Below are 13,177 nucleotides of genomic sequence, written 5' to 3'. Positions count from 1 at the left end.
TGCAAGGGGTGTTTGTTTATCAAATATGAGGGATAAGGAACTTAACCAAAAAGGAAAGAATATCTCCTTGATATGTCAGTATCGATGGGCAGCTCTAGACCAAGTAGAATTAAGGAATTTAGTAAATAAGGCAAAATTGAAAGTCTTGTATGGAAGGAAGAAGCTAGAATGGCTCCACTTTTGGCATCCTGTGATTCTTTCTACTCCGGTGCAGCTCTCTGGGTTCTCACGTTTGGATTACTTTCTCTATTGCAAAATAATAATTCCTTTTGCACATACGTGTAATATATGTGGGACCCACTTGGATTTTGTTTTAGAATGCATGCCATTCATTGCTTCCTTGTTGCCAAAACAACAACCATTCCCACGTTAAGACGGAGTTGCAACAAATAAATTAGAATCTGCCTGTATATTGCTCAGTGAGTAATTGTTGACATAGAAAGAAGGGATTTTAGGCTTGCACATGAAAAGCAACCTTCTGGATTGCCGAGGATTTTTGTGGACGTGGCATTGAGTTGTTTCCTTTTTGGAATTCTACCTTTGTTTTCATTTTGCCAATTGTTGTTTATACCATATCTAAAAATTGAGAAGAATGGCGACTATCCCAATTTGGACGTGAGGAATTTTTTTTTTTTTTTTTTTTAGCATCACCTTTGTATATATGTGGAATGAGAATTGAACTAAGAAGAGGCTGGAATTTTTTTTTTTGTTCGTTCTTCTCTTCTTGAAAAGTGAAATTCGGCCATTGATCATTATTTTCCCCTCTAATTGATACTAGCAGCCCTTTTCGTCATCTTGTTTAGAATATCACATAATAACTCTCTTGCTCTCTCTCTCTCTCTCCAAATTTTTGCCCATGACTTCTCCCCATCATTCTCTTGTTCACTCTCTCACTCTTGCTTTCTCTCAACCAAAGGACCAATCAACCATCATCCAACATGAGGTGACATCAAGGAAGGAGGAGGAAGACTCGGCCATTGCAAGTTGAAGAAAAAGACTAAGTTTTCTTTTATTTTGTTCTTTATTACTGTTAGAATGAGCTAGGGTTAGAAATAGAGAGGAAGAAGAAGAGGAGCGAAGGTTGGGGAGTCTCCACTAGGGAGCTCCTCATGAATATGATGTATATATAGGCCCATCTAGGGCAACAATGGTACAATGGCAATAATACCCCTAATACTCTAAGTAATGACTAAACTACCCTACAACATTATTCAACACTCCCCTTCAAGCTGGAGTGTATATACTATGGAACTCCAGCTTGTTACAAAGAACTACAACAAAAAACTAAAAACATAACAAAAAAGGATCATACATCAAAAGGCACAATTAGCTCATAAACACATCCAGCTTGGTATAACATTGTTCTTCAAGATGGTGTGGTAACATAATGAAAACATAACAAAAAGACAGCAACAGCCAAGCGTACAGCAGCGAGATCGACGGGTACCAAAAAGAGCAGCTCCCCCTGAAGTAGCACTATGATGAGAGCGATCAAACAGCCACCTCATGAATGAGAGCATGACGAACAGATCCGCATATTGCGAGCAATGGAGGGTCATGGTAGGAAAATCTACGATCCAGCAAGCAAAAGGGGCACACCAAAGGTGAGCACAACGAACATCGGCGAAGCAGCACAACACCAAGTGAAGAGGATAAAAACCAATGGGGAAACCATCAGAGACAAGGTCGATGGGGAAGCCATCGCCTGGAGAGAAGGAATAGAGAAAGAAAAAGGATAACCAACTAACGATGGGGAAACCATCATCTGGAGACAAGGTCGACGGCATGAACATCGTCGCCTGAAAAGAGCCGACCAACGATGGATATGGAAGCCATCGCCCGGAAAAGGAGGGAGAAGATAACCAACCAATGATGGGGAAACCATCGCCTGGAGACAAGGTCGACGGCATGAACATCGTCGCTTGAAGAGAGGTTGACAGGGAAACTGTCGCCTGAAGAGAGTCAACCAACGATAGAGACACCATCATCTGGAAAGAAAGTCGACGGCATGAACATCGCCTGAAGAGAGGCCGGCAGGGAAACCGTGGCCTGAAGAGAGCCAACCAACGATGGGGCACCATCGCTTGAAAAGAAGTTCGATGGAAAAACGAAGTCGTCGCATGTAAGAGAGCCGACCAACGATGGGGAACCTATCGCCCGGAAAAGATAAGGCATAAAGCCTGAAACTAATGTGCAAAACTATGCCAAGATAAGACATGAAAAGGAAGACACATGACGAAGGAGACGAAGAACATAATCACCACAATACTCCCCCTTGGGCGAGACTACATGAGCCCAGAGATGACAAGACAAGAAAGATCAACAAGAAAACAACACTCCCTCAAGAAGACAAAACTAAGATAACACCAAGAAAAAGGAACAACTCCAAGGAAAATATCACAACACTCCCCCTCAAGTTGAAGGTCGAATACCTTCAACTTGCAATAAAAAAGAAGAAGAAGACAAACAAGGCACCACACCTCTCTTAAACATTTTATCAAACACTTGGTGTGCACTTTTGAATAACAACATAAAAGACATAAGAAGACATAGAAGACAACACTAGACAATGTAAAGAAAGAGATGACATCAACAACAAAAGACATAGGAAACAATGGAAAGAAAGATATGACAACACTAGACAACACTCCCCCTCAAGTTGAAGCCAAGGGCCTTCAACTAGAAACGAAGAGAAGATGTCCAAGGCACCAAATCTCTTTCGGACATTTCACCGAACACTTGGTAAGCACCTTGAAGAACAACACAAAAGACATAAAAGACAACGAATCTAGAGGAGAAAGGACAAAGATTAGGATGGAGAGGATGGGGGAAGAGACTCAAAACATGAAAGAAATAAAGGATTTAAAACATAAAGAGAGGTGAAAGAAACTAAAAAAGAACTCAACAAGGGTATGGACTTGGAGAAGAATGAAATTTTGGAATGGAAAACTAAAAAGAAGGGAAAGAGATATTTTCGAGATATTTGGGGGAGAGATTTTATGATATTTTTTTTCTGTGATTTACGACAACTCCAAAAATAAGAAAATGGGAAAAAAGAGAGATGTGCGAGAGAGAGTTGCGAGAAAGAGAGAATACCGAGAGAGAAAGATTAGGGATATTTGAGGAGAGATCTTTGAAAAAACAAAAGTGGAAACAACACCTTGCGCATAAAGGCGAGAGAGAGAGAGAGAGAGAGAGAGAGAGAGACTGGCTTGGAGATGATAGACTCTTCTTTCCTTCTACCCCTTCCCAAAGGATCTATAGCTAGGGTTAGAGATAGAGAGGAAGAAGAAGATGAGTGAAGGTTGGGGAGTCTCCACTAGGGAGCTCCTCATGAATATGATGTATATATAGGCCCATCTAGGGCAACAATGGTACAATGGCAATAATACCCCTAATACTCTAAGTAATGACTAAACTACCCTACAACATTATTCAACAATTACAATTCCAATTCAATGTACTTTTGGATATTTCAAGACTAGAGAAGAAGTTATTTTTGTTTCTTTTCCCTTTTTAAGTTCTTATATGGCATTATTTTTCTTTGATTTTGTTTCTTTCACCTTTTTCATGAACAACTAAACCCAATTTACTTAGGGTTTAGATGAACCATGGGGAAGGAGAAAGATTAATAATTAAAATCAATGGTATGAAATAACATCATATATAGGGTTTTATAATTGTGGATTCCCAATTATTCATGCCATTGGATTTTATCCTTTCGTATGAGTAATTGTTGATGAACAAATATAAAAACTTATATAACCTTTGAAATTGGATAGTGTATTTGATTAATTACTCATGGGAAATGACATCCATTGATCTTATTTCCCATTGACCGGATTTATCAAATATACAATTCAATGCAAAAATTGGTTTGATTAATAATCCAATCCAAACCCATGGTGGATTCTAACCCTAAGTAATCTTTTAATCGAATTAAGGTTTCAATTAAATTTCCAATCACTTTTGCAATTAATTTCCAATTCAATTTAGAGTAGTTTTGCAACCAATTTTCTAATCAATTTAGGCTTTTAGATTTTGATTTTCTAATTAGGTTAGATAATTAATTAATAGAATTCCTTTGAATATTAATATAAGGGTTGAAATTGTAATCGTCTCTTCATTGTGTTCGGCCCGTGTCTATTTAGTTTATAAACTTAAATATATTGTTGGATCCGAGGTCAAGTCCACGGAGATCTTGAGTACATTCCAGGCAACAATATAGTGTAAGTTTATTTTCCAAATGGTACAAGGGTAGAAAACACAATAAAGATTGTTCTCTTCTCTGAGTTCGACCCGTATCTACGCGCGATCCGTGCACTTGCGATTAATTTATATCACAAACAATGGGCTATAGCACGCGAATTTAATTCCGGGAAGGATTGATTGACTTGCGGTGAGGAGGGACATAATATCTAGCGCCACACATATGGGGGATGAGGGCGGTGAGAAAAGGGACACAGGTACCCAACGACGTGCTGTCGTCGAGTGCTCATCAGATCACACCAGATGTCGGTGGAGGAGATGTGGATTCTGATCCTAACAGGATCCATTTTAATGGGATCTACAATATTTATTTATTGGGCGCCAAATTGGGGCCCACAAACTCCCTATGATAATTGCGAAAAATTAGAATGTAGACCTTTTTTAGGACTTAACAATCCCAATTTCTTTGCAGCTAAAACAAAACTTAAAAGCCTCAACCATTCTGAAATCCCAGCTAAAGTCCCTACGTGAGGAGTCCTAGGCATTGCATTCCCAGAGTGACCCAAAATCCCCTACACTTCCCTAGAGTGAGCCATAATCCAGGAATTCCCGAAGGAATTTAACATCCCGCGACTAACCTCCTCCCCCTCCCAAAATGGTCAGACATTTGGGAGATGGAAGTTGGTTTGTGAATCTAAAAGAAAAGGGAGGCCTTGGGATCAACAAATTAAAAATGAGGAATGATGCCCTATTAGGTAAGTAGCTGTTGTGGTTTAGCAAGGAAAATGATGTTGCATGGCGCAAAATCATTGTTTGCGTAGTTACACTTAGGAAGAACTTTAAACAAGGACAGACATGGAGCTTTGCTCTCCTCCTTAGTAGGCTTCATTCGGTCTATATGTCCCTAATGAAAATCAATGCTTGTGAGAAGCTCAAAAAGAAAGCTTTTAGTCTTGCAAGCATGTGTGCCTTTTGCAGGTGTGAAGAGGAGTCTTTAGATCATATTATATCATTGCCCCTTATGCCCACAAGCTATGGAGGCTATCAAAAAGTGTTTGGCATAGCTTCTGATTTTGGGGAATCAGTTGCATCCATTTTCACTTGTTGGAACTCCGGTTGCTTCCATTCCAATGGAAAATCCCTTTGCCATATGCGGTGGCATGGCATTTGTGGGAGAGACAATATAACTTTTGAAAGCAAGAACAAGCCATGGCGTAAAATGGTAATAGAAGTGAAGATTGACATAACTAGATGGGGTGGGTTGTAAATTGGACATAATGAGAAGATCTAGAAATTGGACATAACTCTCTCTCTCTCTCTCTCTCTCTCTCTCTCTCTCTCTCTCAGATCTGCCTCCCTCCCCCCCTCCTCCGTGGAGGCCGGATTTGGAGCCGTCGAAGTCGGATCTGGAGAGTGACTCTCCCATGGAGGCCGGATATGGGTTCGTGGAGGCTGTAAGGCCAAATTTGGAGTTGTGGAAGGTCGTGGGAGGCTGTGGAAGGCCCGTGGGTTTCCGGATATGGAATCGTGAAAGGCCGTGGAGGTCCTGGGAGGCCGTAGGTTGCTGAATCTGGAGGCCGTGAGTTCCGGACTCAAGATCATGGGAGGCGGCCTGAGGTTGTGCTAGGTGTGGCCAGCGGTAATGGAGGTCGCCGGATTCTGAATTTTTGGGGCTAGTGAAAGTAGGAAATGGAGGGGAGGGTGGTAGAAACCGCTATGTTGCCAGATTTAATGGGGGTTTTCCGGAGCTTGGTGATGGTGCGAGGTGGAAGCAGCCAAAGATCGGGTCGTGAAGATGGGTTGTTGGCTATTCTGCACGGTTAGGGGCGCACAGTAGCTCTAGGTCTTGCGGGGGTTTTGGAAATCGAATTCGCCAACTGGAATGTGGTGGATAAGTCTATGTGGTATGGCGGACACGGTTCTTGTCTTGGTAGGGTCCACAAATTTGGCACTTTTTGTTTGGATTCAATACAAGTTAGACTTTTGGGTAATGTAATGGGGAATGAGGATGGGTAGCATATAACGGATATGTAAGCTAATCCTACTGAATGTAGGGGGCGGTAATGTTGTAGCCTATTAGGGGACAGCTTGTCCCTTATTCGGCACTCTTTGGAATAATAAATGTCAATTTTCAAAAAGAGAAATGATGTATATAGGAATTAGAAACTGATTATGAAATTTAAAACCTCGCCATCAAAGCACCGGACTAGATTGTGTCCCCTGTATGTGATTTTATGCAACTAAATTTTGATGGAAGTTCGCAGGGCAATCCGGGTCAACATGGATTAGGACGTTTTTAGAAACTTCCTTGTTGAATTATCAAAGCATATTCCAGATCGATTGGGGAGGCTGATTCTTATAGAAAAGAGATAAGGGCCTTGCTTACTTGTCTTCGTATATACAAGGCAGAATTGACTGGAAATCTTATGGCGGAAGGATATAGGGTCGATGGCATTGAGCGGGCTACATTTTGGAAGTGTTGGATTTGTGTATATCTATAAACCCCTCGTTCGAGCACAGGCCGAGCTCAGCATATAAAATTGCAAATCAGAGAAGGGTTAGGGAGAAGTTGTCTTGTAATAGGGACATACTCCTTGATCTCGCTGAATAGGGACTGGATTTCGAGTTCTCCATTTTGTTTTCTTAAGGGCTCTATAGGGACACACTGTCCTAAGAAGACTCTTTGGGCACATTTGGCTACAATGAAATTTTTTTTCGTGATAAACTAGTGTCTCCAAGTGGTGAGAAAGGGGTAGGACAGGTGAAGAGGCTAAAATTCAGGAAACCAGTGTCTCCAAGTGGTGGTAAGTGGCTAAAAATCAGGAAACAAAAAACTCTACTCAAAACAGGATAGACTTTTTCCTGATTTTTAGCCACTTCTCACCCTCATATCAATCGTGCCTCCTCAAACCTCTCTCCTTCTCCAACCCGCCCTACACCTCTCTCACCACTTGGAGACACTAATTTGTCATGAAAAAAATTCCTGGCTACCAGACAAGGCCTTCATGTATCTCTTTTCCCAGACAAAACAAAATTCTTTTACTCAATCATTGCTATTGCATGAGAAAGTGTAATGAACTTTGGATTTTAAGGCTTCAGTTGAAAAGAGCGAAGAAGACGAGTGCAAAGAGGATCAAAAGCTAGAGGAATTCCATATTCTCATTTATAGTCGGTAAAAATAAAACCAATACATGCCAGTCGATATTGACCAAAATTTCAGTAGCTGCATAAAAAAACCATGCCTTTAATTCTGCGACCAATTAAGGTCAACAATGACATTTACAGAAACCAGAAGCATTCACAGGATGAAACATAAGAATTGTTAAACAGGTCAGTCTTACCAACTAAAAGGAACTGCTCATAAATAACAATGGTTACTTCTCTGTGTAGAAAGTGAAGAAAAACATAAGCCAAACAACCAGTAAATAAAGATAATAGCAAAAAGAAAATTGCATGTAGACTTCCCCTAAAATGAAGGTTTTCTAGAGAAGATCAAGTACCTTTAATTTCTTAGCATCTTTTCCAGATGTACCTCGCAGAGAATGAAATTAGACTAGCTTGGATATGGCCTCAGAATGGTACATCCTCCAGAAGGTTATACAGCCTTTCTCTCTCTTGTACCAGAGCATTTTTCACCTTCTGTGGAAATTTCAGGCATGTATTAGAGACTCATTTGACAACTGACTTAGATAATAGTGAACCGTGACAGTATATGAAGGCAATATGTGAAGGAATGAAGTAAAGCCAATAAATCATAATGAAGAAAACACCTCTAAATAACTGGGGTTCTGCAATGCTGCACATGCAGAAACTTCTGCAGCAACAGACACATTATATGGCTGCTTTGCTCGCCAAAGGTATTCAATAATGCTAAGAGGAAATGCTCCGTATCCCATGCGAAGTCCAGCTAAACCTGGTTTATGTAGTTATCAAACACAGAGGTCAGGCCTAGGCTTAGTTGGTAAGATGAGGAGCATGCATAGGTAAAAGCTAAGTGTAAACAGGCTTAAGATTGTATCTTGCTACATAACATAAATTTTACTAAGGAATGTAAGGAATTGATAATGGAAATATGCTGAAGATAGACCCTATAGCATTATTACATGGATTCTTGAAAATGGGTGAAAAATCTGTGTCTGACATGGCTCGAATTCCAATACTTCAAGATTCTATGAGACACTTCTAGATCTCTTTTATCTAATGTTTCTGAATACTATCAAGTTTCTTAAATGGAAATAAAATATTATATTTACTTAACCTATTAAAATATTCAATATATTACTTGTTATAACCATATTATTATGTAAAAAAAATTGAGAATTGATTATAATATTTTGGGGAATGAACGAATCGTTCGTTTTTTAGGATTGCCGAATCCAACACTGGATACCTGTGTCGGATTCCGACGCTCGTATCCATGTACACTGATGCAACATAGCCCTATAGTGAATGGAAAGTGGAAAGACACGCCTTGAAGCTGAGTGCCAAATTTTGAGTATGTGTTGTTTGCCGTTGGTACAATATAAAGCCTATAAGATACTAGCTGTCCATATATTATATGTGAAAAATAGTTCCAATACCATATAAAGTCTAACACAAAGTGCAGCTTGCCAGAGGTATTTGACTCAACTCAACTCAACTCAACAAAGCCTTTGTCCCAAACTAGTTGCGGTCGGCTGCCAGAGGTATTTGACACGTAAATAAATTACCAAGTTGGCAAGAAAGTCAACAGAAATAAAACATATGTTGGCAATACCATGGAGAGAGTAAAACAGACCAGCGGTAAATTTCCCATGCAAGTCTTCAAAATTACAAGCACCGAAAGAACTTTGAACTTACCAGCCCTTTTGCTAAATGTCCGAAGGACAATTAAATTTTCATGCTGCTTCACCCATGTCATCCTAGAATCTTTTCCAGAGAATTCAATGTATGCTTCATCCATTACAATCAATATTGGCAGATCAAGAATCTTTAAGAGGTCCTCATCACTGAAGGTACTTGCTCCAGAGATGAAAAATATCCAATTTTGACAGATACATTCCACACCAATCAGTTGTGATAGCTAAATTGCAGTTAAGTCTGTTATCATTTTTATTGATTGATTTCATGGATTATTGTCATCTTTCAAAACAATTGACTGAGAGAAGAACCAAATTGAAAATGTACCTCTCATCCGGATTGTTTGGAGAAGTTAGGAATATACATTTTTGGTTTTTCCTGTTCCACAACTTCAGCAATGTCGGAGACATTCACACTAAAATCTGAGTGCCTTGGTACTACATAGAATTAAAATGATGTATTGTGGTATGAGTGGTTGCCCAAGTCTAGGAAAATATTAAACAGAAAAATTTCTAACGATTGAACAAGTGATTGATGGTCATCCTTATATCGATGAACATGAAAATCAGCTAGCAACGGCAAACAAACAAAAAATGTATGTAGCAGAAGTTTAAAAGTGTATATCTAATGATTTATTACAAAAGCTATGCAAGCAAGCATTATATTCAAAGGAAACTAGAAAGATATTTAGAAAGAAAGCTTGTACCATACCCTTAATGACCAGTGCTCCATTAACTGCTGCATCAAACTCGTACATCGTAAATGTTGGAGGACAGTCTACAATCTTGTCACCAGGATCAAGTACGCATCTGCAGGAGTAAAATATAATGGATTTGGATTTGTATGTCGGGATCAGACACGGATTTGTCAGGATTCGGCAAACCCCAAAATGTAGGATTCATGGATTCGGTAACTTTTAAGTAAAATAAATGTTAAAATTTAAAATTAAAAAAATAAAATAAAAAAATAAAAATAAAATATATATATATATATATATATATATATATGAGAAAAGGGTTCCTGCCCTGAGCGTAGATACCTTATCTGTGCTCAAGTGCAGGAAACAAGGGTGGGGCCACATTGTTGGAGTGATCCTAAGCATTTATTTGAAAGGCTCCATTATGGATGAGGTGTGTACCAAAAATCAGCTTCATTGGATCATCATAGGGCGTCCGTATGTGGGGGTGAAAATGGACAGTTACTGTTTGTCCACTAATCTGCCCTCTTTTTTTTTTTTGAAAGGAAATCAGCCCATTTTTTCACCCCACAAATGGACACCCTAAGATGATCCAATGGAGCTGATTTTTGGTGGACACCCTATCCATGAAAGGGCCTTCCAAATGAATGCTTTGGATCCCCCCAACAATGTGGGCCCACCCCTGTTTTTGCACTCAAGCGCAGATAAGCTTATCCGTGCTCGAGCGTAGAAACCCTTCTCTCTCTCTCTCTCTCTCTCTCTCTCTCTCTCTCTATATATATATATATATATATATATATATATATATATATATATATATATATATATATATATCTGTGTCTGCATTGACGAAAAAATTGAGGGTGGATGGTCGAGGCGTTAGAGTTTTCATTATAAGAGTAGAAGGAGGAGGAGGAAGGAGGGTTGATGTTCGAGGGTCGAGGCGCTAGGGATTTTATTAAAAGAGTACATGTGGTGTTCCATATAAAAAAAAGCTAAAAAAACACGTTTAAAGGGAAACTATAACGGATTCGCATTTTAAAAGAGACAACAATGTGTCGGATTTGCCCCAAAAAGCATTATTTGTGCAGGACATGACTAGGACAAGAATCCGGGTGTGTCCCACACAAATCCATGACAGATTCGCGTATGGAGATGTGTCACACGATTCGGCATAGGGCGTCAAAGAGTCCATGCAACACAGCTACAGATAATTGATATGAAAGAAAAACATGAACAGGTTAATCAAAGGAACTTCAATTTCTAACCTCATGACTACATCGATAAGCTCATCTGCACCACATCCTACAAGTATATACTCAGACTCAAGGCCAGAATCTTCGGCCAGGGCAGCACGTAAGCGGTGACTCTCAGGATCCGGGTAAACATATGGGAATTGCAATGCACCCAAAGCTTCGGTGACCTACAAACAATCTCGAACATAGATTTAGAACAAAATGTATTTCAACCATGTCGAAAAGGTGAAAGAAGTACATATCCCATCTGTGGCACTACAAGATAGACAACTGACTGAAAAGAATAGATATAAAATCTCATATAATTCATTGACGCAACCAAGTATATAAAATTAAAATCAACTTTAAGTTTATCAATAAGTCTAAACGATATAGCTTTCAGTAGCAAAATGAGGTCATTGATTTACCATTCATTAACTAAAGAAAATGAGGAATGAATCACATTTAAGAATAGATATTGAATCACAAATAATTCATTGACGCAACCAAGTATATAAAAATAAAATCAACTTTAACTTTATCAATAAATCTAAACATTATAGATTTCAGTAGCAAAATGAGCTCATTGATTTACCATTCATCAATTAAAGAAAAGGAGGAATGACTTGCCTCGGGTGGTGGGCCATAAGGATTTTCATTTGCATCGAGTTTGATAATATCCTCGGGCTTCCTTCCAAGCCGTATAGACAAAACCTGCAAAGATTCAATCTTATAAATAGATCTGAATAAACACACTTGAAATGCCAAGATTAATTCGAACAGAATCTACGTATGAATAGATTATCCGAATCTAAACTCTTCATTCACTCAATTCGAGCGGATTATACAAATGAATAGCTTATTCAAACCTAATTTTTCATTCACTGGGCATCAAACCATCAGATACCCAATCACCAAAGAGATAGAGCAAAAAAAAAATGTAGGGAAATATCGATAAATCTTCAAACAAATCACCTCAAAAGGCAAAATGGGTTGATAAGGAGATAATTTCCTGAGATGGGGACGGATGAATACATCGCCCACCAACTGATTCTGACTCCCATTGATCTGTTTTACCGGCAATGTCGAAGCCATACAACGGACCACAGACATTTGGTTTTCTCCCACAAATAGCTAATTCTTTCCTGCGTTCTTAGATAAGGTGAAGGATTCTGTGATAGGAAGCAAAAACTGTGGTGGGTTTTAATCATGGAAAGAGGGTTATAGTCAACACCAATAACTCCACCAAACATCTGCATGTTAACACAAAATAAACATCCAAAGAACAGTTGTTGCTATGTGAAAAAAAACAGAATAACACTTTCAAACAGCCAAAGTAGCAGATTTCGCCTAAGTGGGAGACTGAAACTGAACATGAATGAAAATAAAATAAGAGATTGGGAACTAACCTGGATTTGAGAGAGAGAGAGAGAGAGAGAGAGAGAGAGACACTAACAACGGTCAAAAAATTAGTAGAAGGGCGAAGACTAAGAGACAAAGGCGAATTTTCTCAGAAACTTAACAAAAGTTGAACCGTTCATTGAACCGGAAGAGAGGAATTTTATGGTGCTGGCGCTATTTTCAAAGAAAACGGGTGGAAAATTATAGGTAGGGACAACTTTCTCGATGATCCAAGCCATTCATTTGCTACTACATAGTACATACCATTGATTGTCATGTCATGCCTCATAAACTTCTACATTAGATGATCCCAACCGCTCATATTATATATTGGTTGTAAAATTAAAAGTATAAAAATCTACACAGATTGAAGAATTAATATTCCAAAAAATGATTGACAGTACAAGAATCTACAGAGATTGGAATATTAATATTCTGCCAAGCAGGAGACTTTTTGGCCGACGTCCCACGGTCCCACCAACTGTTTGGATCAACAAAATGGTGGAGCCCACTTTTACATTTGTTGTATTATTTGTCCAATCTCCAAACACAGTGAGAGGTCAATGGCGAGGATCAATTTGGGGGTCCCACATTGGGATGCAAGTGCAATCGTGACCATTGATCTTGCATAACATTACCGGAGATTCTCATTCTCCCGTTGTTAGGTTGCATTCGATTAGTTGCCTTATTTATCACATTCTTGATATTCTTGATAATTTCCAAGTTAGGTTGTATTAGATTAGTTGTCTTATTTATCATATTCTTAAATTAGTTTATTTCCAAATTAGTTTGTATT

At 39.0% G+C, this 13,177-nt stretch overlaps 1 pseudogene across 1 annotated transcript in view; it reads right to left on the bottom strand.

The window, feature by feature from the left end:
• Positions 1-12,375, bottom strand: part of LOC143876249 (histidinol-phosphate aminotransferase, chloroplastic-like) — a 45,155-nt pseudogene extending 32,780 nt beyond the window's left edge. Inside the window, exons 1-8 of the transcript XR_013250344.1 lie at positions 11,956-12,375; positions 11,611-11,694; positions 11,014-11,168; positions 9,760-9,857; positions 9,376-9,485; positions 9,049-9,206; positions 7,980-8,122; positions 7,710-7,848 (exon numbers count right to left, since the gene is read on the bottom strand). The product of XR_013250344.1 is annotated as a histidinol-phosphate aminotransferase, chloroplastic-like (transcript). The remainder of the gene's footprint in view (positions 1-7,709; positions 7,849-7,979; positions 8,123-9,048; positions 9,207-9,375; positions 9,486-9,759; positions 9,858-11,013; positions 11,169-11,610; positions 11,695-11,955) is intronic.
• Between the last annotated feature and the right edge of the window lie 802 nt (positions 12,376-13,177).

Source organism: Tasmannia lanceolata, unplaced genomic scaffold (genome assembly GCF_043159265.1).
Source record: "Tasmannia lanceolata isolate RefF3 unplaced genomic scaffold, GAP_Taslan_0.1 ptg000002l, whole genome shotgun sequence".
Classification (NCBI taxonomy): domain Eukaryota; kingdom Viridiplantae; phylum Streptophyta; class Magnoliopsida; order Canellales; family Winteraceae; genus Tasmannia; species Tasmannia lanceolata.
This window is presented reverse-complemented; position numbering and strand designations above follow the sequence as displayed.